Here is a 26,418-nt window from a genome sequence, read left to right as displayed (position 1 = left end):
TTTTTTTATTAAAAATTTTTTTACATGCGAGATGGCACGCTGCACGGAGAGCGCTATATTAATTTATATTTATTAATTATATAATTATATTTATTATTAAATATGATATAATATATAAATATATATATTTCCTTTTGCACATTTAGCATCATAATCCAGTGCTTTTATATATATATATATATATATATATATATATATATATATATATATATATATATATATATATATATATATTTTGTAATAAGGTTTAGTACCATATTACATTTTTTTTTTTTTTTTTTTTTTCCAGTATCAATCAGTCCACAAGGTGCAATCCGTACGAAGATTGAGGAATTAAGGCTGAGTATACAAATGTCTTACCTAGTAAGACTATGATGCTCCTAATAAAGTGACCAGTAAGTGTACATTTGGCAAAGAAATTTATCTCTTGTTCAATTAATTGAAAATCCAAACATATCTATTTGAATTATTTCTGTATGAAAGAAAAGTATGTTGTTCTTTTATTATCGACTTTTAGTCTTTCCTGTAAACGCCAGCCCCACTCACACTAACCAATTAGTCAAACCCAAAATATTACAAAGGAGGAATGAACACCCATGAATATCGTCTCTTAATATTTGTGGCTATATAACCGCTGAACAAAGCTCCTTTGACAGCTATTGTGTGGGGAAAAAAATGATAAGGCAGCTTCTTCTTTTCCCGCTCGGCCTGAAACCCCTGGTTCTGAATCCTAATGTGACGAGCAGAGTGGGTGCGTCAAGGGAGCGTGCGGCGTTTAGTTACAACCTTGGCCCGCACGCTAATATGAATTGACGAGCTGAGGCAGTGAAGGGGAGGATGCAGGGGAAATAGGGCAGGATGGCCCTTTTTAGAGTGCCACTCATCTATCATTGGGTGTGACAGCATGACAACAGGACCCATGAGGGTGTATGAACGCTTCAGAACGAAGGATGAATAAAGAAGAAGATGGACTATGAATGCAGGCAGATCAGCCAGGTTTGATGATGAGATCTGAGGAGATTGCCATGACCATGATAGTGCTATAGAAGAAATGTGTCCCAGGAAAGGTGTTTTTTTGTTGTTGTTGCCGTGTAAATGTGTACTGCTGCTACTTGTATCATTCCTTTACTTTATTATGCAGGATGTGAATCTGTACAATTCTGTAAGTTCTAAAAAAAGGTTATTTTAACTCTCTGCATTTGTGTGTGTGTGTGTGTGTGTGTGTGTGTGTGTGTGTGTGTGTGTGTGTGTGTGTGTGTGTGTGTGTGTGTGTGTGCATGTGTGTGTGTGTGTGTGTGTGTGCTCAATTTCAAAGTCCTTTATCCTCAGCATGTGCAAGCAACAAGGCCGAAGGAGAAAAAGCCATCAAAAGGCTTCAAAGCTTCACTAATGGACCACCTCCATTCAGTCTAAACTGCACATAGCGTTCAAATTCAATACACAAACCATAAGGCCAAGGCTGATCTGTTTCTGGCTTCAACTTATGCCCCCATCCACACATAAAAAATATTTTAGAAAACATTTTTACTGTTTTATTATTTTTTTAATCCTGTTCACACTAACAACATGTTTCCTTTACAACAAGAACATTTGATAAAGCGATTTGCATACAATCACACTGTATCAAAAACTGTAGCCAAAACGGTGCAAAATTCTTGAACCTGATTGGTAAGAAGGCAATAGTGGCAGCAAAACTTGACTTGACTTTACTTAAAATACAAGTAAAGTCAAGTCAAGTCAAGTTTATTTCTAATGCACTTTTTACAACAGACACGGTCTCAAAGCAGCTTTACAGAATTTAACAGTTAAGGTGAACGATGTGTATTTATCCCTGATGAGCAGCCATGGTGATTATGGCAGAGAAAAACTCCCTTAGATGTTATGAGGAAGAAACCTTAAAAGGAACCGGACTCAAAAGGGGAACCCATCCTCATTTGGGTGACATAAAGAGTGTGATTATAGTCTTTAAACAATACAGAACACTGGAGAGTGAAAACTAACATGAGCACTGGAATGTAAGATTATGAGTAATGTCCTTTCTACAGTCTTATACAATCATTTGAGGTTATGGAACCAGGAGCTACTGAGCAACTCATAAAATAGCTCAATATGTACGATCATCATAGATCCAACACCAGCTAGATGGTTCGGGATGTTTGCAGGTTCGGCATCTACTTCTTTAAAGGTCCATAATCTTTATGAGGTGGGACGTGACTGGAGCTGGCGCAACCTCAGGATGCCTCGGGAAGGGTAGAGATTTTACTGTGCATTAATGCTATCATTCTAACATATATTTGCGTAAGTATCTTGCAAAAAAGGTATTTGTATGGCAGACCAACTACATAACAATATATATATAATTGATATATTCTGTTTGTATAGTAAGTATAATAAGGAAGGAGGTTTTCTGCAACAGGAACAAAGACTTTCTTAGAAATATGACCAGCTGCAATTTTTTTAATCTTATTAACTTAAAGAAAAAGAAAACATTCGAAAAAATGAGAGGCGAGGGAAAAAATGACTATATATAGCTACTATAATGAAATTATATGGAACAAGTCAACCATAACACGAACCTGTAATTATCCAAGACGTCACCCTTTGTCATAAATGAACAACTCAAAAATTAACCACTGGTAAATTGCGATTAGAAAAAAAAATCACTTCACGTTAATTATAAATGCTGTTTTTGGAAAATAGTCTCGGGTCTCACTGGCCACATAACACCACTGTGTCTTTGATTTTTTTTACTAAAATAGCACACAGCTTATTATAAATGTGTCAAAAATGACATGCTTTGCATTGAGCAGTGTAGAAGAGAGAAAAATATCAACATGGGTACAACATGCTTCACCAATTTGTATATTGTGATTGATGTCTTATTCCAGGAGCTTACATCAACCTCATTTATACAAACCTTGCTCAAGCAGTGGCAGCTTTAGTATTTGAACTCCTGACCCTCTATTAGGTCCAACGTTTTAACCACTGAGAAAGAAATAGGCAAATGCAAACTGCACAGTGGCTATGCAAACTGAAGACCTTGCACATTCATATGATGCAAGCAAGGTGTCATGGTGTTAAAAAACAATTATTTTAAATCTGTCCACATTTGTTTTTAGAGTCTCTTTGGTGGAAAGAATATTCAGAAAGCTTGTTTTACAAAAACAGAAAACCAAACACCTGTAGCTCTAAAATCTGTTCTGGATATTGATCTCCATTTTTGCACATTGCAGAACAAGCAACTAAATTCAGTCACATTAATATGAGTGACAACGGTTGTAGTGAGTTCTGGATCTTTAAGCAAACTGACGTAATTGTCAAAAAAAAAATGAGTAAACGAATAAATGTTCAAGGCCCCCGACAATAAAGTGCACGCTTCCGAAGGTCGGCAACTTCAGCCTGAACCGCCTCGCACCTCTCATCAAAATCCCTCTTGTGCTCCGGTTTCCTGCAAGGACGAGAACTGCTGAGTAGAGACAGGAAGGCAGATGCTCAAAAGAGCACGCTTAATTGGTTCCATCTCCAAATGTTTTTCTCCAATTAGAGGGCTCGAGTGGGTCTCGCATATACTGGGGATTTGATAGCTCATTTACCACAGCCATCTCCACAGACGCACCCCCCCTCACCCCACACACACACGCACACCCCACCTCAATTAATGACAGACGGAGAACAAAGAGCAGAAAGACAGCTACATTCTCCACATCAAAATGATACACGTCCATCAAGGCCTAGAGTCATTAAAAAAAAAACGAGAAAACAAATATTACGCCCTTAACACATTTAATGTCATGCCATTATTTTCTTGGTATTTGTGTGAATTTTTAACATCACACAGGAAAAATATTGTTTATAATATAAGCTGAATGCAGTACAACATTTATAATAGACATCATGTAATAGAAGGTCTGGATCTTATAGTTCCGATCTACATGCGACATGCCTTTATTAGGTAGATGAAAAGATTGGATATGTCTACATACCAAAAATGATCTGAGTCAGGTAATTGTTTCTGTTGGATGCATTTCGAATTCTTGGTTAGAAAGTGTTGCTTAATCGGCCAATCAGAGGACTTTTTTTTTCTCACAAAAAGCTCTGTCTTAATTACTTCAAAAGGCTTTTGAACCAAAAATACTGGCTTCTATAAAGGAATTGATAAAAGAGACTAGTTTTAACACCCCTCTATGACCCCACTGTTAGGTGGGTTTTCTAACACAGTAAAACCATAGATAAATTAAAATGTTTATATATATATATATATATATATATATATATATATATATATATATATATATATATATATATATATATATATATATATATATAAATTAAAATCTGAAACCTAAGTGGTTATGCTTTGTTTATACAATTTTATTTATTTACATGGATCAATATACTGATGGAAAAATAGTAAAGGAAAAGAAAAGAAAAATTTATACAAATTTGAAATAATGAATACATATATTTGAGACAGATGAGACATTCATTAAGTAATGCGTTACGTTTTATTAAGTTTTATATCAGTACCTTTTGACAGATGGCAACTTTTTTTAGTTTAGCTTATTAGGTTTTAAAAACTGTAATGACTAATTAAAAAAAAAAAAAAAACCTACTGTTGGTTCCTATAACAGTATGCATTTAAGTGTTTACTTATACTATCGAACAAATGCCAACCTGAAGAGTGCAGAAATAATATGTGCAGAAGAATAGAATAGAATAGAATAGAATAGAATAGAATAGAATAGAATAGAATAGAATAGAATAGAATAGAAAAAAATGGTCTATCATGGTCCATCAATACAACATTGATGACATAAGAAAAGCTCAACAGAGACTCCTAACAAGGCTAAGATCCTCCAAGAGCATTCTGAAATCCAGCTAGTGACCATTGTGTCATTATGCTCTCCTCTGTATACAGGAAGACACTCCATCACAGCGCACCATCAACGCAGCACAAAGAATCACCTGACCACAGCTTATAACTCAAAGATATGTACAGATGTGTCTCTACACCATCAAGCCAATAACAAGAACTGAGACCCGGGCCACCTTGGATACAGCATCTTCACCCGTCTGCCCCTTTATATAATTTCATACAGAACAACAAGTCAGCTTCTTTCTTGTTTCCAAAGCTGTTATATTACGCAACACCCACTGGCGATTACACCTTTGTAGTAAAATAACACCTCACACTAGTCTGCAGTTCTTTTTAATGTTGCTTTTTCTATTCCTTTTAAAGTGTATTGTATAAAACAGAATCGTGCGACACCACTATAATCAGCGTTTTGCTTTTTCTAAAGAGATCACATGATGTAAATTCACAGGTCAGACTTGATCAAACCATGGAGCACAGCGATATGTCCATCTTCTTCATACTGAGCTTGAGTTCTTTTCCAGTCTCCACCATTCTCTTACATTGAACGATCAAAATCAGTGGAACTGGTAATAGCAGTGTGACCAAAGTTTAAGATTGAGATTGAAAATTTGAAAACTTCTGTGGAGTTTGCATCTACTCCATATGTTTGTAGGGTTTCCTCTGTTCCCCCTTCCCCCTCAGGCCCAGGACATTTCTTGTATGCTGATTGGCCTTTCCAAATGGTCAATCTTGGGTGAGTGTGTGTGCGATTGTGCCCTGCAATAAATGGCCACCCTGTCTAGGGTCTTCTCCGCCCTGTGAGTTCTGAGCCTCGAGGAAGTCATGAAACCCGTTGAAGATGTACGGATAAACATACGTTCTTCTAACATTTGCACGCGTATGGAATCTTGTATTAAAAAAGTTCGCAAAAGTCAAAAACTTTTTGTTGTTGTTTTTTTCTCTGAAATGTGGGATTGAGCTGGATTTAGTTGTGTTTGAGACACAATAACACCCATAATCCGTCAGTCTTGGAGAAAGAAGCATTCAGAAAGTCAGTAAATTTGATTTGACACTGGCACTAGCTAGACTACTCTGTACTCTGAAATGTAACTATAACACAGTGACATACAGTATGCAACCAAGTTTGCACAGCACCATCTTTCAACACTGACAGTTTTAAGCGTGAAAACTCGGTCCCAAGAGAATCTCATATCGACTTTTGACAGCATCACCAATTTTCCTTACCCGAGCTTGCGTGAAGCCCCATAAACCGCCCGTAAATCCTGAAGTTCCACCTTCTGCATTGATTGGATCAATGAAGCCCCAAATCCTCTATTCATCCCAGAGAACAGTCATGCTTGGTAAATGTACATCAGCCTATAACCACTGACCTATCCCAATTACCACCAGTGAATTATAGGGGTTGTAGCTAATCTGGTTCCATTCCTCAAGAGAATCCCCCCCTTCCTAATAGTACCACACAGGAACAGCATGTGTCCCAGCACATACACCATGCCATGTGAATTCTTTAGGGGATTCATAACAAATGGTTGCGACTCTCTTTATAGTAGCCTTTTTTTTAACAGCAGTGGGCTTGATGTTGCAGCTCACCCTCTTTGCATCTCTCTTCTCTCACTAATTCACACCTCACCCAAAATATCTGGAGAAAGTGCGATAAGCCCACAGAGGGAAGTGTGAGAGAGAAACATGCAGAATGTGATATGCTAGAAAAATAGGCTTCTGAATAATATCCAAACTGAGATTGGGGGCCCTTATGGTAAACCATTTCATATAAAGTTTTTCACTTTATTATGAAGAGATTAGGTGAGTGTTTGTGACACGTGACAATCAAAAGCACCATGCACAAATGACTGTAAAAAACACGTGGCATCATACAGCCAATAGGCAGACCCATGTTTAAAAAAAACCCTGAATATTAATTAACTAAATAACTAAAAATAATGTCTAGAAAAAAAAAATAGTAAAAAACAATAAATTGGCTCTAAATTAGGTCTAAATGATTTTTATTTATTTATTTATTTATTTATTTATTTATTTATTTATTTTTTTACAAATATCACACTTTAAAAATTATAAATCCATAAAAAAACAAGAACTTACGTGTAAAAAGAAATAATCATGGCAAAAAAAGGGAAACTAAATAAATCCTTTTGTTTTTACGGAATCATTTGTATAACTGAGTTGTAAAATCACTTACTTAATTAATAAAATATGTAAAAAAAAAAATTATAAAAAAAAAAAAGATGACTTCATGACTTAAAAATAAATAAATAAAAGTAAAAAAAAAAAAAAAAAAAAATATATATATATATATATATATATATATATATATATATATATATATATATATATATTAAACAATTAAGCATGTTAAAAAATATCACAAAAAGACTGAATCGTGAAAAAAAAAACCCACACAAATAAGTAGACATGGGGGAAATAGGCCTATTGATTAGCCAGCAGCTTGCTAACTTGTTTTCCTTTATTTTCTGAGAAGTGGATTACTTTTGTGGCACTCCTGTCACCAAAAGAAATACTGGCAATGAACGACTGAAAGTGAATTATTCATTCCAACACGAAGTAGAATGTTCTTAGCCATTTGCATTAATGCTAAACACATTTACTGTACTGTATATGCTAATTCTGTGCTCAACCCTGTTATTTATTGTGTGCAAAGTGTACAAGTATGCATAAGGACTGTGTACTCATTTTTTTAAACTTAAAGCTAAGAGGCACATTGATCATAAAGTCAACTATAGAATGAAAAGAAAACTAGCGCATTATTGCTTAGTCTAACAAATAGAGTTAAATATACCTAATAATTAAACAGCGTTCACAAGCTGCACCTGAGCCTCGGCACATCTTCCAGGCACCTAGGCGAGTAGGAGTAGACCAACGCGTGCGTTCAGGCGGCCATTATTCAAGGCCGTTTTTAAATCAGAAGAGGCTGTTATGGAAAAATAATTAAACTCATTACGTGGCTGTTTTCTGTAATTTTCTATAACCTCTTTCTCTCATCCCTCCCGTATCTCCAGTCTAGAGGCATAAGGGGCAGCCTGGGCACGAGCCGAGTCTATCATTATTTCTAATTACAGGCTCTCTTCTGTCTGTGTTAGCCTCTTTTAAACTGCAAATATCATTTCATCTGTGGGCTATTAAAACTGACGCGCAGACAGATGTGATGTCTGACGCTGCTCTCGGACTGCCGCTGATGAATCGAATGAAGCTGAGGGATGGATGGGTGTGCAGCCTTGTTTACACACACACACACACACACACACATACATACACGCATGCTTGCAGATACACAAGCACAATCCCTTGATGGATTCTCTGGTCTGAGCTCTCCGGAAGCATCAAAGCAGAACAAATGCTGTTTAATTATATCCAAAATAATACGAATGTATGCTGTGACCATGAAAAATCCTCTTTCGCTCCACACAGCAGTACATACACATACACACATTCAAGTAGACACAAAGGAGCTTATTGCCCTGACTTCTGGGTGAGGAATGAAGCATGTAGTTACACCGTGAATCTGCTTGATCACGTTAATTTCGGTGCTTAACAGCGTCGACCATCTGTTGTTCACGACGCAATCTCAACCTCCGCTTACAAATCACCGTTTTCATCGCAAGGCTCGGCGTGCGAGACCCGCGTCCGCATCCGAGCGCACTCCGGTTACGTCTCGGCCCTAAGAGCGCATCCCTTGACTAAAAACGAAACCGGATAGCTGCGTCTGAAACGGGCTCCCTCTTTCCATAAAGAGCCCGGCTGATGAATAGTTGTCTAGTGCATCAAGATGATGCAATCGCCACGAAATCCATACCAGCGTGTGTTTTATTTACTCGAGCACCTGAAACCCGAGTGATTCCGCTCCAAAACGCTGTCAGAGCTCTCCCTAAGGGTGTCTGCGCATGTATATGTCTATTTTTTTCCCCCTTTCCTCTTCAATTGTTGTTCTTGACGTGTTGTTGTTGTTGCTCCAGTTTATGGCCTATTTTCACGAGCATAACGTGGGACATCATAACACACAAAAACAAGGTATACATTCATAGCGGCATAGATGGGCTATGAGATATTGGCAAGAAGTAGCATTTGTTTTTTATATACATTCACTGAGCAGTTTAATAGGAACGCCTGATTCATTCATGCATTTATCCAGTCAGAAAATCACGTATCAGCAGAACAAGGCATCGACACGTGCAGATACAAGTCAAGAGATTCAGTTCATGTTTAAATGAAGCAGAATCTGTGATCTCTGTGACTGACCGTGGCATGGTTGACGGTTTTTTAGAGGTCCTCCAATTTTTACACACACACCACACACACACACACACACACACACACACACACACACACGCACGCACACACACACACACACACACACACACACACACTGGTAACTCAAATAAAAACCCTTAGCAACCATGTTGAGCAGAAAAGCATATCAGAAAGCACATCAGTGAGCCCAGAGTGACATTTTTTGGAAAGGACCTGTTGAATGTCATGTGCAATACGTAGTTTTCTCCAACGTTTAGGTGTTGGCCAACTCGTCATCTCCATGGCAACACATTTAGCAAATGGGATATGTTTATTCATATTTGTAGATGAAGAAAATATCATTGAGTCAGCTGTATTAAGTTAATAGTTGGGTGGAATTAACTATTTCCAATTTACTATTTTCCTATTCTTTTTCTTCTTTCGGCTTCTCCCATTAGGGGTCGCCACAGCGGATCATCCGTCTCCATTCCCCCCTGTCTCTACATTTGCCTCTTTCACCCCAACCACCTTCATGTCTTCCCTCGCCACATCCATAAACCTCCTCCTTTGCCTTCCTCTTTTCCTCCTTCTTGGTGGCTCCATCCTTAGCATTCTCCCACTGATATACTCCATGTCCCTCCTCTGAACATGTCCAAACCATCCTATTACTATTGACATTTAGAGCTTCACTTCAAGTCCGTAAAATTCTGTTTTGTCTTTTTTAGATTGTGTTTGCTGAGAGTTGTTTGGACCCTTAATGAAACCACAATGATACTAAATCGAGGTCATGAAATTGTAATGAGCATGTGGGATGTAGGCTGTTTTAACAAGCGTTTAATTCATTTATTTGAATTGCTGGAATGAATCAAATTGTGTCAGGGCTGTGGTTTTGGAGTGTGCTTTTGGATATATGTGATAATTCAGACAAAATGGTGTTAGTAAAGTCTAGTAATGATATAGGTGAGGTGAGGAGGTCTCGGGTGCAGTCAGTGTTCAAATTCATCTCAAAGGTGTTCAATAGGGTGGATGTCTATGCCTCTATAGGAGGCCACTCAAGATCTTCCACTCCACTTTTTGTGCTTAGGGACACTGTCATGTTGGAACATGTTTGGGTTGCCTATTTCAAGTAAAGGGAAAATTTATTGATACTACTTCCATTGACATTTTGTACAATTGTATGTCTCCAACTTTGTAGTAGCAGTTTGGAGATGGCTGGACACACATTGCTGGAAAAGTCAGTTGTCCCAATACTTTTTTCCATATAGTGAGTGTATGGCCCAAACAATGCACTAGACTTAATGCCGTTACTCACTCAGGCCAGAATGTAAAAAAAAAAAAAAAGATTCAAAGATCAGAATCAGGCATAGCTGAGACACACCTCCAGCTATATACACAATTCTGAAAGTGAAATTTTATGTATGATGTGCACGATTTCAATATTATGCAAATCCTCACTACATGTGCTTAACTCAGCTCTAAATACCGCCCGATAAACGTTTGCAAAGTGGGTTCAAGTGCGACACGGTGAACATCAAACCGCTTGTCATGAAGCTTCATCCACATCATTGCACACACTTTCGTTTCTGCTCATTACAAATAGAGCAACTGAACAAAAATGGAAAAAGTACATAGCAATACTGCTGGATTACATTACAACATCATGCTCTTGTTTATCAGACTGTGATAATCAGTGGTTTATTTGTTTTCAGTGAGCATTTTATTTTGGTCAAGAAAGAGGTGGATCTGGGGGTCTATCTTGGGCTACAGCCTGAAGCAAAAGGATATACCCCGTAAGCAAGCTCATTACAGGGCACCATACACATTCATTCACAACTAGAGGCAATTTCAGGTTACAAATCCATCTGACAGCAAGTATTTTGGGGATGAAAGAAAATCTGGGCATCCGGAATCTCTACACAGACAGTATCCCGAGACCAGGATCGAACCGGGAACCCTGGAGCTGTGCCTTCTTCAAAGCCTGCCTGATTTGTAGTGTTTGTGGCACTGAGCACTTACTCAAACTTTTGTACTTCCGCCGCGTCTCTTCCGTTCCTTTCTGCCTCGCTGACATGTCACCTTCAATAAAAGCATCAGAACAAAACGTATGTAACGTGAAGCCAATGTAAATTTCTTTGTCAGGCCCCAAAGCAGTCACGCTGGCACCAATCAATTCACTAGCGACATTTACATTTGATAAATATCCCGCTTGCTAGTCTGCATTCACCCGATGCAAATCGCATTCGAGGAGGCAGACGTTTGATTGGCAGCACTGTGGCGGAGGCGGAGAAGCTTTCGCCGCTCGCCAAAACCTTTTACCGAGGGTTTCTATGACAACAATGCATTAGGCCCTCGATCACCCTATCATATTTAATTTGCGCCTCGTTACCATGATGCAAAACATTTTTTTTCTCCCCTCCCCGGCCGCTCTCATCCACATCAATTTGTAAAAGAAAGAGGTAAAGAACAAAAGGAAGAATTTTCAGTGATAAGAGAAAAAAGAGAGAGAGAGAGAGAGAGAGAGAGAGAGAGAGAGAGAGAGAGAGAGAGAGAGAGAGAGCAAGCGCAAGGCGAGACACGCGCTAATGAGGGTTTCCAGAATGCTCTTTCTGGCCTGATGGGTTTGATCCCTAATGGGAAGCAAATTGAAAATCAGAGGTCTCATTGGACTTGGAGTAAACCTCACAAACACCACACACAGAGATGCAAAATACTCCAGCACATAAAAAAGCATCCGTCTCCAGTCACATTAAAGACAAGTGTTGCTAGTAATTCAAATGAAAACGAATCAAGAGGTTTGTTTTTATTTTCTATACCAACCGTTTACTGTGAAGAAATAATGTATAATTAAAGATGACTGCTCTTTCTCAGGCGGTTGTTGAGTTTCCGTTTGTGTAGGCTTGAACTGACAAAAGACAATTCGCTGCTCGACTTTGAAACAATAGACATCCAAACAGTTGCGTGCACAGTTCGGCCATTACTTGTGCACACTTTATATGATGGCCCTTCGGAAGATATATTCCACACGCCTACGATAAACGTGTAAGCAACGACGCTCTCTCTTTTTCGCCTTCGTATTTATGAGGACTTGACGATGTGACAAAAATACATTTTTGATTTCATGCTTCAGCACTAATGAAGGACACTGAACCATCTGCCCCTTAAACTGAAAGCAGCGTAAGAAGGAACGTGAAATGGATTACCGGCTGTACGATTGCTTTCATTGTATTTGACTCGCAATTTTGGTATTTGGTTTCCTATCATTTACATTACATTTACATTTAGGGCAGACCACTTACAACTGAGCAGATGAGGGTTAAGGGCCCAGTGCCAGTGACAGTGGAAACTTGGTGATGCTGGTGTGTGAACCCTCCGATACAAAATTCAATGTTTTAACCATTTAGCTTAGCTACCACCTATGATCTTACTATAGTTATGCCATGGTGCTAATTTTCCAATATTCTAATATTCTTGAATCGATAACTGTGGTTTTATTTTAAATAACAGCATGACTCTTACAGTAGCTAAACCTGGATGACATATTTATAACACACTCCATACAATACATAGTTTTAATAGTAACAGCTCATTCAAAGAAACATATTTAAAAAATAAATCTTTTGTTATTTGTTAATATACATATGTTAACAAAATTACATACAAAATTCACGGTTCGGTACGTTGCTCGGTTTTTAAGTCACGGTTCGGTTTAATTTAGTCACAGTTTAGGGGGAAGAAATACAAAATATATAATTAATTGTCGTTTTTCATTTATTGACATTTGCGATCGTTATCATTTAAAAAAAAAAATTCATTTTTAAAACTATTTTCAATAAAACGCCTGCTTGGTTAAATAATACATTTATTTATAAAAATAAAATGGAATAAATAAAATCCATGCAATATTTTATTATATTGATTAAATTAAGTAATCGATTAAGTTAGCACAAATTTAATTGATTGAATCAAATTTAATTACTGAAAAAATTTTATCAAACAGTTTCAATTTGTTAGACCCAGTTTAGGTAATACTGATATGTAATATGTAAGTGTGTGTGTGTGTGTGTGTGTGTGTGTGTGTGTGTGTGTGTGTGTTACATTTAATATTACATTTTTCTAAAGATATGTTCTACTTAACTGTTCTACTTATTTCAGCATACTTCAACAAACATCTTCATTCCTTCCTTTCATTCATGCACTCCTTTCATTTACTCCCTCGAAATGTGAAACTGTCAGGATTTTCTACCTTTAATGAATTAATAAATAAAAAAAATTCTTGAAGTTGGACATAAAACACTAAAGAATCCATAGCGCTAGCATTAGCCGCTAGCCACTTTGTGGTTAGCGGTAGCTAGCGATATGGATTCTTTAGCGTTTTCATGCATGCACAAAACAAATTCTATTTCCGGTACCGACTGAGTAACCAAAGTGTCACTGCGCTAACTTTAGTTTCTTTTTTATACCCCTGGCATTGTTGTGCATGTTTTCAAGTTTAATAATAATTAAAAAATGCGTTCATAGTATGAGGCGGAGACTAAACAAACTTGCAGTCCGTCACTTAATACGTTCCAGAGAGGAAACACGTGATAAAGCTAATTGATACAATATAACTTATAAATCTTAAATATTTATTATGTTCTGGTTTTTACAGTGACTGAGAAGGAAATTCAGCGTTCTCAAAATTTGAAGGCAGAATTATTGGCACTCCGACGATTCAAACGTGAGTATAAATGTAATATAAAAAGATTTTTTGCGTAAAAGTCGCTTTATCATCCAATACTATGACAAAAATACTATCTGGTTTGAGTACTGAGTGAAGTAATTGATTCATTTTATCCATTGCATCCATGTACCGGTAAAAAAAGGATATTGATAAAAAAAAAAAAAAAATCTCGTCTCTCCTTTATTTAAGCAGCTCGCCCCATCGGGGACCAGTGAACGCCGTGTTTAATGCACACGTCTAATCTTAGATTCGCAATATTCCTCATGAAAAACCTTTGAGCCGCACGTAGAATGTGTAAATTGAACAGTGGTGTCCGTTTTTCACACGGCCGTGACTCACTGCGTGACTGTTTCAGTTTCTAAAAGGTTTTTACATCAAAGCATATAGAAATCATGTAGAAACTTTTCATGATTTATTCAAGCCATTCTACTGTTATTTTATTCAAGAGTCAGTATTTTCCAAACCCACACCATAGTGTCTGTGTCTGTGTGTGTGTGTGTGTGTGTGTGTGTGTCTGTGTCTGTGTGTGTGTGTTTGTGTGTGTTTGTGTGTGTTTGTGTGTGTTTGTGTGTATGTGCAGTTTTTTTCAGGTTCAGGTATGAGTAATCCCACATGGATGCGTACAGTTTCAGAGCAGTGACCTATATTTACAATGAGCCGCGAGGCGTAATCGGAGTGAATAATTCCGAGAACGTTTCACAGATGCCAAATACAGCATGGATGAATGCGGGATATTTCAGTCATGCTTCAGGCCTCGTTCCAATGAGAGCTTTAGCCTCCCGTGGCGAGCCGCGGATTGATCAAAGATGTCAACAAAAATTACTTAATATGGACGAAGACTGAGAACGCTTTTTGCATGTTGGAAAAAATAAATAAAATAAAACAAATATAGAGCACATATTATGGGTGTCGCTGGTTGATGAAAGACAAATGTTTCCGTTTGAGATGAGATTATGGAAAAACAGGGAGAGGATTACAAGAGGAATGGAAGGGGACATAGATAAACACATGTAGTTGTTAATGCACTGACATCTAACTCTATATGGATGGATGTAGATAGATCATTAATACCTAGATAGATAGATAGATAGATAGATAGATAGATAGATAGATAGATAGATAGACAGACAGACAGACAGACAGACAGACAGACAGACAGACAGACAGACAGACAGACAGACAGACAGACAGACAGACAGATAGATAGATAGATAGATAGATAGATAGATAGATAGATAGATAGATAGATTATGTCCAGGTAGATCCCTACTAAATTGTAATAAACATATTCGCACATATACGCACACACACACACACACACACACACACACACACACACACACACACACACACACACACACACACACACACACACACACACACAAACAATTAATGCTTTAAAAACACTGAAATATAATTCTAACATCAAAACATGTAATTCTAATGTTTAATCCAATACAAAACATTTAACATTTAGAAACGTATACATAGAGAAAGCGACAGAGATAGAAAGAAAGAGAGAGAGAGAGAGAGAGAGAGAGAGAGAGAGAGAGAGAGAGAAAGAGAGAGAGAATTTCCAAGAGATGGTTTAGTTCAAGGCTGAATTGTTTAATAAAGTCAGATTACATTTGGCTCACTACATCCGCTCTCAGAGGGGGAGTCACAAAGTGATCACCCAGCATGCAAATCTGCACATGGTGTATGTGTTTGTGTACATGTAAAAGAAGGACACATCCTCAAATCTAGCACAGCCCACTCGCCTGGCTAGCTTTGAAGCCTGTTCCTTTGTGTGCTGTGTGCATGTGTTGTTTTACATCGAGCAGAAATGGCATGGTCATGCCGGATTTGGAAAGCCAAGCGAAGAAGAGCGTATAGGTTACATAAGTGTCTAGACTTCAACGACAGTTCAAAGGATTCATTCCGGGAAAAGTTAATTAGCCCAGGAGTCGTTCTGGTGTACTTAGTGAATCTATCCCTCTCTTTCATCTCGTTTCGCATCGCAGGTTCCGAGTTTGGCTTCATTAGCGCCCGACTTTAGGTTTCCTTTGCGCTAAGAGTTTCTTGCTGCCATTTACTGTATGCTATAAACACACCTCGATCAGCATGGACCAACTTCAACTGTGCTATTCTCATCGTCGCAGATTTATGTGCGATAGTAACATATAGAGTTTACCAACTGTATATCCAAACAAAGTATAGGTTCCCTGGTAGTCTAGTGGTTAGGATGCGGCGCTCTCACCGCTGCAGCCCGGGTTCGATCCCCGGTCAGGGAACCAACCCCAGCCATTAGGGTTGCACTCTCAGTGCCGGATAAATGGTGAGGGTTTTGTTAGTAGGGGCATCCAGCAAAAAAACATGTGCCAAATCAAACATGCGGATGATCCGCTGTGGCGACCCCTAATGGGAGAAGCCGAAAGAAAGTTATATCCAAAGAAAGTATGGAGAAAAGGATACTAAGAATACACAGATCAATATGTGTGAAAGAATAAAAGGTTGAGGTTAAATTAATTTTTAATGACTCAATAAATGTATAACTACATTATATACTCTATATGGACATAACCTTTTGGACACCTGACCGTATGAAGTGTATGTACTTTTTGAACATCCCATTCCATACTTCCCATTCCATAGTTCCCAATATTGTTATAATAAAATTTTCAGGGAAGATGTTCCACTAGATTTTAGAGTGTACTTGTTGAGATGTGTGCTCCTACAGCTCCTATACTAGTAAAGACAGGTACTGATGTAGGGTGAGGAGGCCTGGGGTGCAGTCAGTGTTCCAATTCATCCCAAAATTGTCCAACAGGGTTGAGGTGAACTCTGTAGCAGACCACTCAAGATCTTCCACTCCATCCCATGTAAACCATATCTTCATGGAGGGTATTTTCAGAGGAATTTCCATACTAGAACAGGTTTGGGAGTTTAAGCAAAGGGAAAATTGAATCCTAGTGCATCCAAAGACATGCTACAATTGTGTGCCTCCAAGTTTGTGGAAGAACCACACAAGGTTGGAAAAGTCAGGTGTCACACTACTTTTGTCCATATAGCACTATATATGTATATGTATATTCGTGAATGTTAAAAAAGACGGATTAAAAATATGATGAAATCTGCATAAAATCTGTACTTATCTGTAATAATTAAGAAAGAAAAAAGTGCTATCCATCCTCTTCCACATACATAACCTTATAGATACCCATGATTGGATGGTAAATCACCCAGGATCTCTCCATTTTCATACTTTTGCTTTACTTTTATATTAATATTTCTACTAAATATCCTTCATCTAATAATACAAACAGCTTGAAACGTAAAGTAAATAATTTCGTTCAGGATTCAATGACTTCACTGCTCACATCCGTTTGTACAGACTGTCTGTTTGCCAATCATGTTTGTATCTGCGAATCATTCGATTATGATCAAGCTAGAGTCCTTTTAGGTTTTATTTGTTCTGTGCTGGAAATTCTAATCCGTTTTTATAGTATATTTCACATCTGAGTTGGCCGGAAAAATATATTTTTTCTTTGTCAAGGATGCTTTTAGCAGTGCCTGTCCCAAAAAAGGCTTCTTTTTTTGTTTCTCTGGGGTGCTCTGCAGTAGGTTTTTTTCTTTATATTAAAGACAGTACAAACAAAACCCTTTAAAATTCCAAAGAACCCTTGAGGCACATCCATTTCTTTCTTTTACCCATTTTCTCCCTAATTTATTTATTCACCAATTCTCATCCACAGCTCCCACCCAGAGAAGGTGAAGTCTACCACATGATCCTATGGAGACACATAACTAACCATCCACATCTTTTTTAACTGCATCACAGGGCAGCACACTACAAAAAAAAAAAAAGTTAGTAATATTAATAATATTAGTAAATATATATACTGTATATATATAACCGCGAGCTGCTCAAAACGCTAGTTTTAACATTTCTAATCAAGGTTTATCTCATTAAAATTGTCTAATAATTAAGTGTTATGGAGTGAAATAGTGTTATTTACTCATTTAAATCGATTTCGTATAGTGTTCTTTGGGTTTTTACTGGGTTGGAAGGGGCATATCAAAAGGTCGCGAAAATTCGGAACTCGCGACCAGTCTTGGTCCCTAACCCTCGCGAGCTCCGAGGTTCCACTGTATATATATATATATATATATATATATATATATATATATATATATATATATATATATATATATATATATATATATATATATATATTTTTTTTTTTTTTTACCCTCTTCCAAATACATAAGATTATAGATGCACATGATTGGATGGTGTGGCTGTGATGTTCCGCCCATGACCGCTCTTTGCTTTCTTGTCTTTCATGCTTTTTTCATACCTTTGCCTTACATTTATATTAATATTTCTAGCGAATATTCTACATCTTTAAATTACAAACAGTTTAAGACAACATTAAACAAAATAAAAAGAAAATTTTCTTTTATTAAAATGCACAAAAAATAATCTTTGTATTTTGGTGAAAACCTACAACATATTAAATATATTTTTTTTTGTTATAAATTATGCAGTAGCTACATTAAAGTAAATTTTCAATCAAAAAGAGAAAAAAAAAACAGTGATGATAATGCAGAAAGGTGGAAGATATATTTTGTGTGTGTGTGTGTGTGTGGGGGGGGGGTGTTTGTGTGTGTCTGTGTGTATATGTGTGTGACTCAGATCTAGGACAGCATGCATGTCTGGACTACTGTGATTTGCTGTGTATGTGTTTTATTTGTGTTCTGTGGTGAGTTTCCTATTGTACACTATAAAACACTTTCCATTCAGCAGAACACTCTACACACTTGTGCGATTTTAGCCTATTCATGTGCAATATATCACTGTTTATGCAGCTACTCCACAGTGCCTAATGCATTATACCAAGTACAATATTGTGCATTTCACTATGAAGTCTAATTAAAGTTCAGCTTCCTGTCCCAAATCCAATCCCTTACTGGACATGACTAAGCTAACCACAGAAAACGATTCAAACATACACATTGCACGCAATCTTTCTTTGCACTCGTCCCCCGGTATTGACCAATTCACCAAATATTATGCCAAATTTGTGTGTTATTATTGTCTGAGCCGACCTTCTGCCTGATCAGAAGTCGAAGCTATCTGGGGTCCTGAAGTGTAACACAGTCGCATGAGTGGGTTCTATGGTTCACTGCACCCTGAACAGCTTCTGATCGGGTTTAAACAAGGTCTTCCTTCAGAAAAAAAAGAAAGGAAAAAAAGAAAAACAGAACATGTGCTCTCCCTCAGCTGGAAATACATCCCATGCTTCTTTAATGCCTGAAAGAGTTCTCTTTATAATAAGAAAAAAGTTTCCCTGCTCAGATATAATTAGCAAGACGTACTGAGCTACATTTAGCTGTGACGCAGAAACGACTAGAATCGATGAATACATAATGATGAATCAGAAATACAGTGAGGTTATTGTGAAACTTCTTTACGAATATAAGAACTGAACGATCTGTGCTTGAAAAGTTTATTCATACAGTTCAGGGTTATAAAGAGGCTCCTTTTGATAGGGAAATCCAAATCTCAGCCACAGAATCCCAGATTTAACCCCTCAAAGGAACAGTCCCTGCTAATCAATACAAGGTTCCTTTGATTGATCGCCATCACCCCATGATAAGACAACGCAATCCTGATAAGAGTGGTCTCTTTTGAAGGTCTGATCATGAGGGCTAACTAAATGGTCCTCTAAACAGTGAACTAAATCATGTTTAGATCTAGAGCATTTATTGTTCTAATATTTTTGCAATTTACTAACGCATCCACAAACATCGTATACAATCGTGCAGTGTCGGGCCTCAGTAAGACATAGTGCTGCATCACAGACAGGAATCTCATACAGTGAGAGTCATTACTAAAGCAAGAAACCAATGAACACATTTTAACAAGTCTCCTTTCACTGTAGCCACAACTGCACCTCCTGCATACATCACTTCTAGCAGAAGCATCAATATTAACCTCCTAAAATGTCCCCAGCTTTTCTGTGCATTTTGTGTGTTTTTTTAAAATGCATTACAGTTTTTCTGGGGGGTATGAAACTAAGGTTGATTTATTTGCAAATTCTACAGGAAAGAAAACGCAAAAGTATAATTGGTTCACGAAAAAGCTTCTCCTGAAAAGTCCCTCTTATAAATGTCCTTGTGACCAAATCAATTTCTTCTCCTCTGTCAGTCATTGTGGAATAAAAAAAAAACAGCTATTAGATCCAGATAAATATGTTTAAGCTCGTGCAGGTTACAGCAGATGCAGGTTGAGAGCTCTGACTAGATCGCTCTCTAACCATCCGATCAAATGACGTGATATTGCAGACGTGTTTAGATGCCTTCTAGCCTCGGAATAAGCAAGTCGCAATCTGATAGGTTAAAGCAACCCGCTTCAAGCTACATAGATTTGATGCTACAATTCCTTTTCACCCCGGCAGCACGTGACGACTGAAATCTGATAGAATGGAAACTCAAACTTAAACGTACGCTTTTCCAAGACGCAGCACATTTGAGAGAAACGCTATGAAATGAAGCGAATAGACATTTGTGAATAATAAGAATACATCTATATGCACTAAAATATATTAAAACATAGTGATTCTGATTTCGCTGGCTCTGACGGCTTGCTACTGCAATTGTGTGCCTTCAATTTTGGGGTAACAGTAACAGAAAGTAGGAAATATGGCTGGAAAAATCCAGTTTCTCTATAGTTTTGTCCATATAATGGCTTATATGACTTGAATTATTCATTGAGGAAAGACAAACTGAGCAAAAACAAATGAGCAGAATCTCTAATCAGCAATATTATGGATGTAATTTATCATGAAATTTGTGATACTGTATGTTGTTGGTATTTCATTAAAGGAATTTCTTAAGGAAAAATATCATACACAACCATTAAGATGCCAGTTTATAGCGCGTATAGAGTGTGTGCAAGAAAACTGGAAATGGAAAAACAGCTCCAAACAGATGAAAGCTTATGAATAGGTTTAAACAATTTACACAGCTGACAGCCTAAACAAACATATTCCATCTTCTTTAGTGTCAGGCTCATATTTCAGAACTTCACTGTTGTTGTTTTGTATTTTTTCCACCTTTTATATTCCTCCCTGACTCAACACTCTGAAGATCCGGCTTTCTTCAGGGAATAGTGCTAAATAGCTGTCCTACAAACTCCGGCATGCGAGAGTGTCAGCGAAGAACCCTGGAGTTTTTCAGGTTTGCACCTTCATCAAACACAAGGACTCGAGGGCTGGGAATACGCACAACTACATCGTGCTCTTTTTTTTTGTGTGTGTTTATTTTAGCATGGTGTTGACGGTGTGTTTTATTCGACACGATCGGAATCACATGTCTCTCTGTGCTTGTGTATGTGTGTATATAGGCGAACTGTATACACTAAACACTTTCATATCCACAAGCATTGCTCACCAGGCTTATGGGAAGTACAACAAACAACGAGTTCTATCAAGTAGGGTTTCATGTGATGTACTTACATTACATCAGCTTTACTCCATATAACAGCAGGAGAATCGAGTGCATATAATAGCATGGTGAGGTCGACATTACCAACACCCGTGACTACTCCGGACAATACATCATGACTGACATGTTGAGATAATATCTTTTGTTGCTTACAGATTTTTAACTTACTTTTTGGGCATTTTGAGCCAAACAAAACTATTGTCAGCCTTTAACTTGCTATAATCCAGGATCTGTATCCTCACACTCGGAACCACATACAGAGCCTCTTCCTGTTTCACAGTAGCTAGTGAATAATTAATGCAAATTTCTGTATGGTATGCTAGAAAATGAATAACTAAATAAAACTAGGGGGTTATATGAGGAAATTATATTACCAAAGTATACCATGATATAACGTAACATCAAATAGCACAACATAGTCCTAATGCGAAGCTGTATTCAGGCTGCATCATATAATTGTATACATTATAATTAATGAATCAATACATTTTCCAAAAATAAAACACACCCGCAACATGCTAAAAAAAAAAAAAACACAAAAAGAAAGAAAGAACACGGTGTCGTTGCATGTATTTCAGTTTAAAGACTTCAGGGTTTCTCGCTGACACTGTCGAATGTCGGAAATTGTTGGAGAGCTATTTAGCACTTAAAAGCAAATTATCAAACAAACAACTAAAGCTAATTTTTTGCTTATCAATTAGTCTGATGATGATGATGATGATGATGATGATGATGAAGGGGGAGTGGTGGCTCCAGCGGTTAAGGCGCTGGGTTGCCGATCGGAAGGTCTGGGGTTCAAGCCCCGGTATCGCCAAGCTGCCACTCTTGGGCCCTTGAGCAAGGCCCTTAATCCTCTATGCTCCGGGGGTCCCTTACGAGGGAAATATCAAGGTCCGTGACGTGGGGCCGCCTTCCCGTGGGCTCGCCACCTGCAGGAGGGACCGTAAGGGACGGTGCTGTGAGGATTGGGCAGCAGTCGAAGGCGGGGGCCTGCTTAGACTGCTGCCCCCGCAACCCGAATTACGGATAAGCGGGAGAAAATGAATAAATTAATGAAGAATTAGTTATAAGATTAATCGGTTCTTTTTTTCTATTAAATGTTTTGCTTAATATAACTATTTAAAACTCTAATTCAAGGTATTTGTGTATAAAAGTGTACTTTATCATTGAGTTTAATCTTAATTTAGACATTAATAAGGTTCATAGTGGCTGCTTGTTGAGGAGTTTCTCCTACAAATTCACTCATGCTGAAAATACAAACATTTTGTTAAGTTGTAAAGAAATAAGCATCTACAATTGATAATTATTCATTATAATAAATATCAATTCATTTAATTTTGTATAATAATGAAATGATATATGTATACATTAAATATACAAACATTGAAAACAAGCATTTGAATGTAGTAAAGTCGCAGTAAATCACGTTTAAAAAACATAAGTTTACTGTTGTTGTAGACAAATGCTATAAAAAGAGTATGAAACAGAGAAACGCAGCAAGCTAACAGGCTTTTTAAAAAATAATACATTAATATGCATTGGTGTACAAATGCATAAATATTCACTGAAAACCACAACAGTGATTAAAAATGTGATCGTTTACTACTACCGTTTTAACTGAATCTGTCACTATGTCGTGAGCGAGCTGATTGCGCAACCCGATGCTCACGAACGATGACAGAACAGATCCAGTGCGACTGTCCCGAAGTTACAAACAGTTTACACAATAGCACTTCATTAAACTGTACCATTTTCACATGATGAGGATTATACAGGTTTTTGCTTAGTGTGCTGATGATTTTTATATATATAAATATATATATATATATATGGACAGACAGACAGACAGACAGACAGACAGACAGACAGACAGACAGACAGACAGACAGATAGATGCAAAAAGGCCATTTTAATTTAAAAAAATATTTTAAATAGTAGTAGTAGTAGTTATAGTAGTTTTTAGTATTTATTGACTATATTGTATGATTTATTTATTTATTCATTTATTTTAATGTATTAAAAAAAAAATTCTAGCCACAAAAAATTATGCAAATTCTAAAATGATTAAACATACACCTGGGAACCATCAAAATCGAAATAAATTACAAACCGCACCACAACGTGCCTATTGTCTAAGATAATCAACGACGGAATGATGTGACGTGAAGCGTTCATTCTGGCGAGGTAACACTCATAATACTCATAACGCACACTTCCCCTCTCCATGGGTTGTGCACGATTTAGTTTATGTACAGCCTCACATTTATACCTTGACCTTCGTGGTGGTAAAGCATCTAGACTTTACACGTTCCATTTACTTTCTGCCACTCCATCTCCAGCAAGCGGTATTTTGCTATAAAGTAGTGGTTAGTGAGGTGGAACACCGAGTCGGTGAGTTTTGTTAACCTCTCTCTCTGTCTGCACTTCAACACCATAGCTCCTGCATTGCCCCCCCAAAGCCTTTCACACTTTACAGTGGACCCCTAAAGGGCATTCGCTCCCTACAGCTCTGACTGAACCTTCCAAGCTGTAAGTTTATCTAATCTATTCACACAACCATAAAGCAGGACTTCTGTGGGTGTTTGAGGTCGTTTCAGTTGAAAAAATTCGAAATTGACTTCGATTAGAAAGACGCAAATCCCTTTCCATTATTATACACAATACACATATCAAAGTCAAAGTCTCACACATGCTTTGGTGGGTTATTTTAGGGAGAAACTGTGGGTTTGATGATAATGAAGACTGTCCTGTGCAGTCATCTATCTATCTATCTATCTATCTATCTATCTATCTATCTATCTATCTATCTATCTATCTATCTATCTATCTATCTATCTATCTATCTATCTATCTATCTATCTATCTATCTATCTATCTATCTGTCTCTCCGTCCGTCCGTCCGTCCGTCTATCATCAGCACACTAATCTATCTATCTATCTATCTATCTATCTATCTATCTATCTATCTATCTATCTATCTATCTATCTATCTATCTATCTATCTATCTATCTATCTATCTATCTATCTATCTATCTAGTTGTTAATGATCTTAACAACTACTCATTGGTCAGAAAATAAGCAAGAATTAAACAAAATACTGTTGAAAACAAGGAAATTTACTTTTACAGAAATAAATTTTTGCTTCTTGTATGCAAAGATGAACTCGTGATCATAATTAAAATGTCTGCTGTATAATGTAACACATAAATGGGTCCACAAAAGGTTTCAACATCTCATCAACTGTTTGGAGCTGTCAACATCGAATGGAACAACAATGACTTCTTGTTTCATTCTTGCTCATTTGCTTACCAAAAATGTGTTCTTAAGACTATTACAAGCTTGTCTTTTTTTTTTTGCCTAGAAGCACACACTTTTTGTGTAAAGCATGTCTGTGACTAAGTCTATTGTTAAAAATGAAGTCCTCCCAGTAACAGAAGGATCTGTGTTGTGCCAGTCAAACCCAGAGAACAAGAAGATCAACTCAACACTTATTAAAATGATGTATAACTCCACCATATGGACCTCCTGTTTCTGTTACACCAGTTATAAAACTAAGAAGCACTATATTTATATGGATTGTAGAAAATAGGAAAAATAATCTAACATTATTGTATATATACTGTGGTGTTACATGTACTACTAATACAGTAATCCTTCGCCACATCGCGGTTCAGCTTTCACGGTGTTACTGTAACGCAGGTTTTTACATGGAACATATCTAATTTTGTTTTGCGAATTTTTCACGGTAAGCAATTTCTAGCCTAAGAAATTAAGCTTTCAGAAGAGCTGTAATGCTTTACTTGGGTATGCAGTACATTCATTCATCATCATCACCTTCATCATTAGTACTGCACACTTAATTCATCATCATCTTCAGCATTCGAGTTGGATTTTCACTGGTGTGTACCCATATAGAATTTTTTTTTGTTGAAATTACGTAGGTTTAGGAATATTGAAAGTGTTTAAGAGCTGAGAAAAGGTTTTATAAGAGTGTCGGGACGGTGTATAAAGCCTTAAGATATACAGGTATACTGTACTGTATACATATAAGGTTGCCATTTCACAGATTTGCACCTATCCTAAAAAGGCCACCATAACAGTGGTGGACAGTAACATATTAAGTTAAACCAAATAAGCTTTTTCATGTATCTGGACTTTAATGAAGTTTTTCTATATAGGGAGACTTTTACTTAAACTTCACTACATTTTAAAGTCAAATATCTTACTTTTTTACTCAACTACATTTTGTGAAATTAGTCAAGCCTTTGGATTTGAACATGTAACTGGTCAAACACGCAGCAAGCCCCCAATCAGGTACCAGCTCACCCTCTGTTTTAAACTTGATTTGATTGCCATTGGTGGTATCTACTTACTCCAACATACAATTCAGCATCAGTTCAAGAGCAAGCAAAACATTTTGAAAGTAATAATACAAATAAACCTTAAACTGAAACTTCCTGCTCCCAAATCCTGTCATTTTATTTGGTTTTATAGAAAATTGATTAGTTTCAAGGTTTTGGATTCATGATCATTTTAAAAGATATCAGTCAGTGTTTGACTCATTGATATCATTCTATGAATAGATTGGTGTGCTAGTACTTAGGTACATTTGAAGGCAAATACCTTTTTACTTTTACTCAAGTGAAAGTTTAAAGGGAGCACTTATACTTTACCTCGAGTAATATTTTAATCAGTGAATCTCTACTTTAACTCAAGGACACTTGTACTTTGTCCACCACTGACCATAACAGATTTCTATTTTGGAAATCAAGTAAAAGTTTCTTTTCTAGGCTAAAGCCACATTATGCAAGCAGAGACGGATGCAAGTACAGATGATATTTATAAAAGTGGTCCAAAAGTACTAAAAAAAGAAATTTAAACTAAGCAGCAAAGAAATTATAACCTGAGAATAATGCCATCAACCATGGAAAGACTGATAGAAGATGTGCAGAGATCATGTGACATACCATGGGAATGTGCAGTGGCGAGTGGGAACCATAGTCCAGAGCTATAATTTTGCCACGTAATAAAATATATTTCTATAGAGTCATCTTCAGTCAATTTTCT

The 26,418-nt window shown here is 37.1% G+C and overlaps 1 protein-coding gene and 1 long non-coding RNA gene across 2 annotated transcripts in view; both read right to left on the bottom strand.

Moving 5' to 3' along the window:
* The window catches only part of LOC310717166 (CUGBP Elav-like family member 5), a 213,348-nt gene that overhangs the window by 69,433 nt on the left and 117,497 nt on the right, over window positions 1-26,418 (bottom strand). The window lies entirely within an intron of this gene.
* Window positions 18,363-23,151, bottom strand: LOC310717203. Its single transcript, XR_014530761.1, has 3 exons — window positions 22,929-23,151; window positions 20,527-22,022; window positions 18,363-20,487 (listed from the first exon to the last, which is right to left on the bottom strand). It is a non-coding gene; the product is annotated as an uncharacterized lncRNA (long non-coding RNA).

Source organism: Silurus aristotelis (genome assembly GCF_946808225.1).
Source record: "Silurus aristotelis genome assembly, chromosome: 22".
Classification (NCBI taxonomy): Eukaryota; Metazoa; Chordata; class Actinopteri; order Siluriformes; family Siluridae; genus Silurus; species Silurus aristotelis.
The sequence above is the reverse complement of the archived record's forward strand: the minus strand, read 5'-3'. Positions and strand labels throughout refer to the sequence as shown.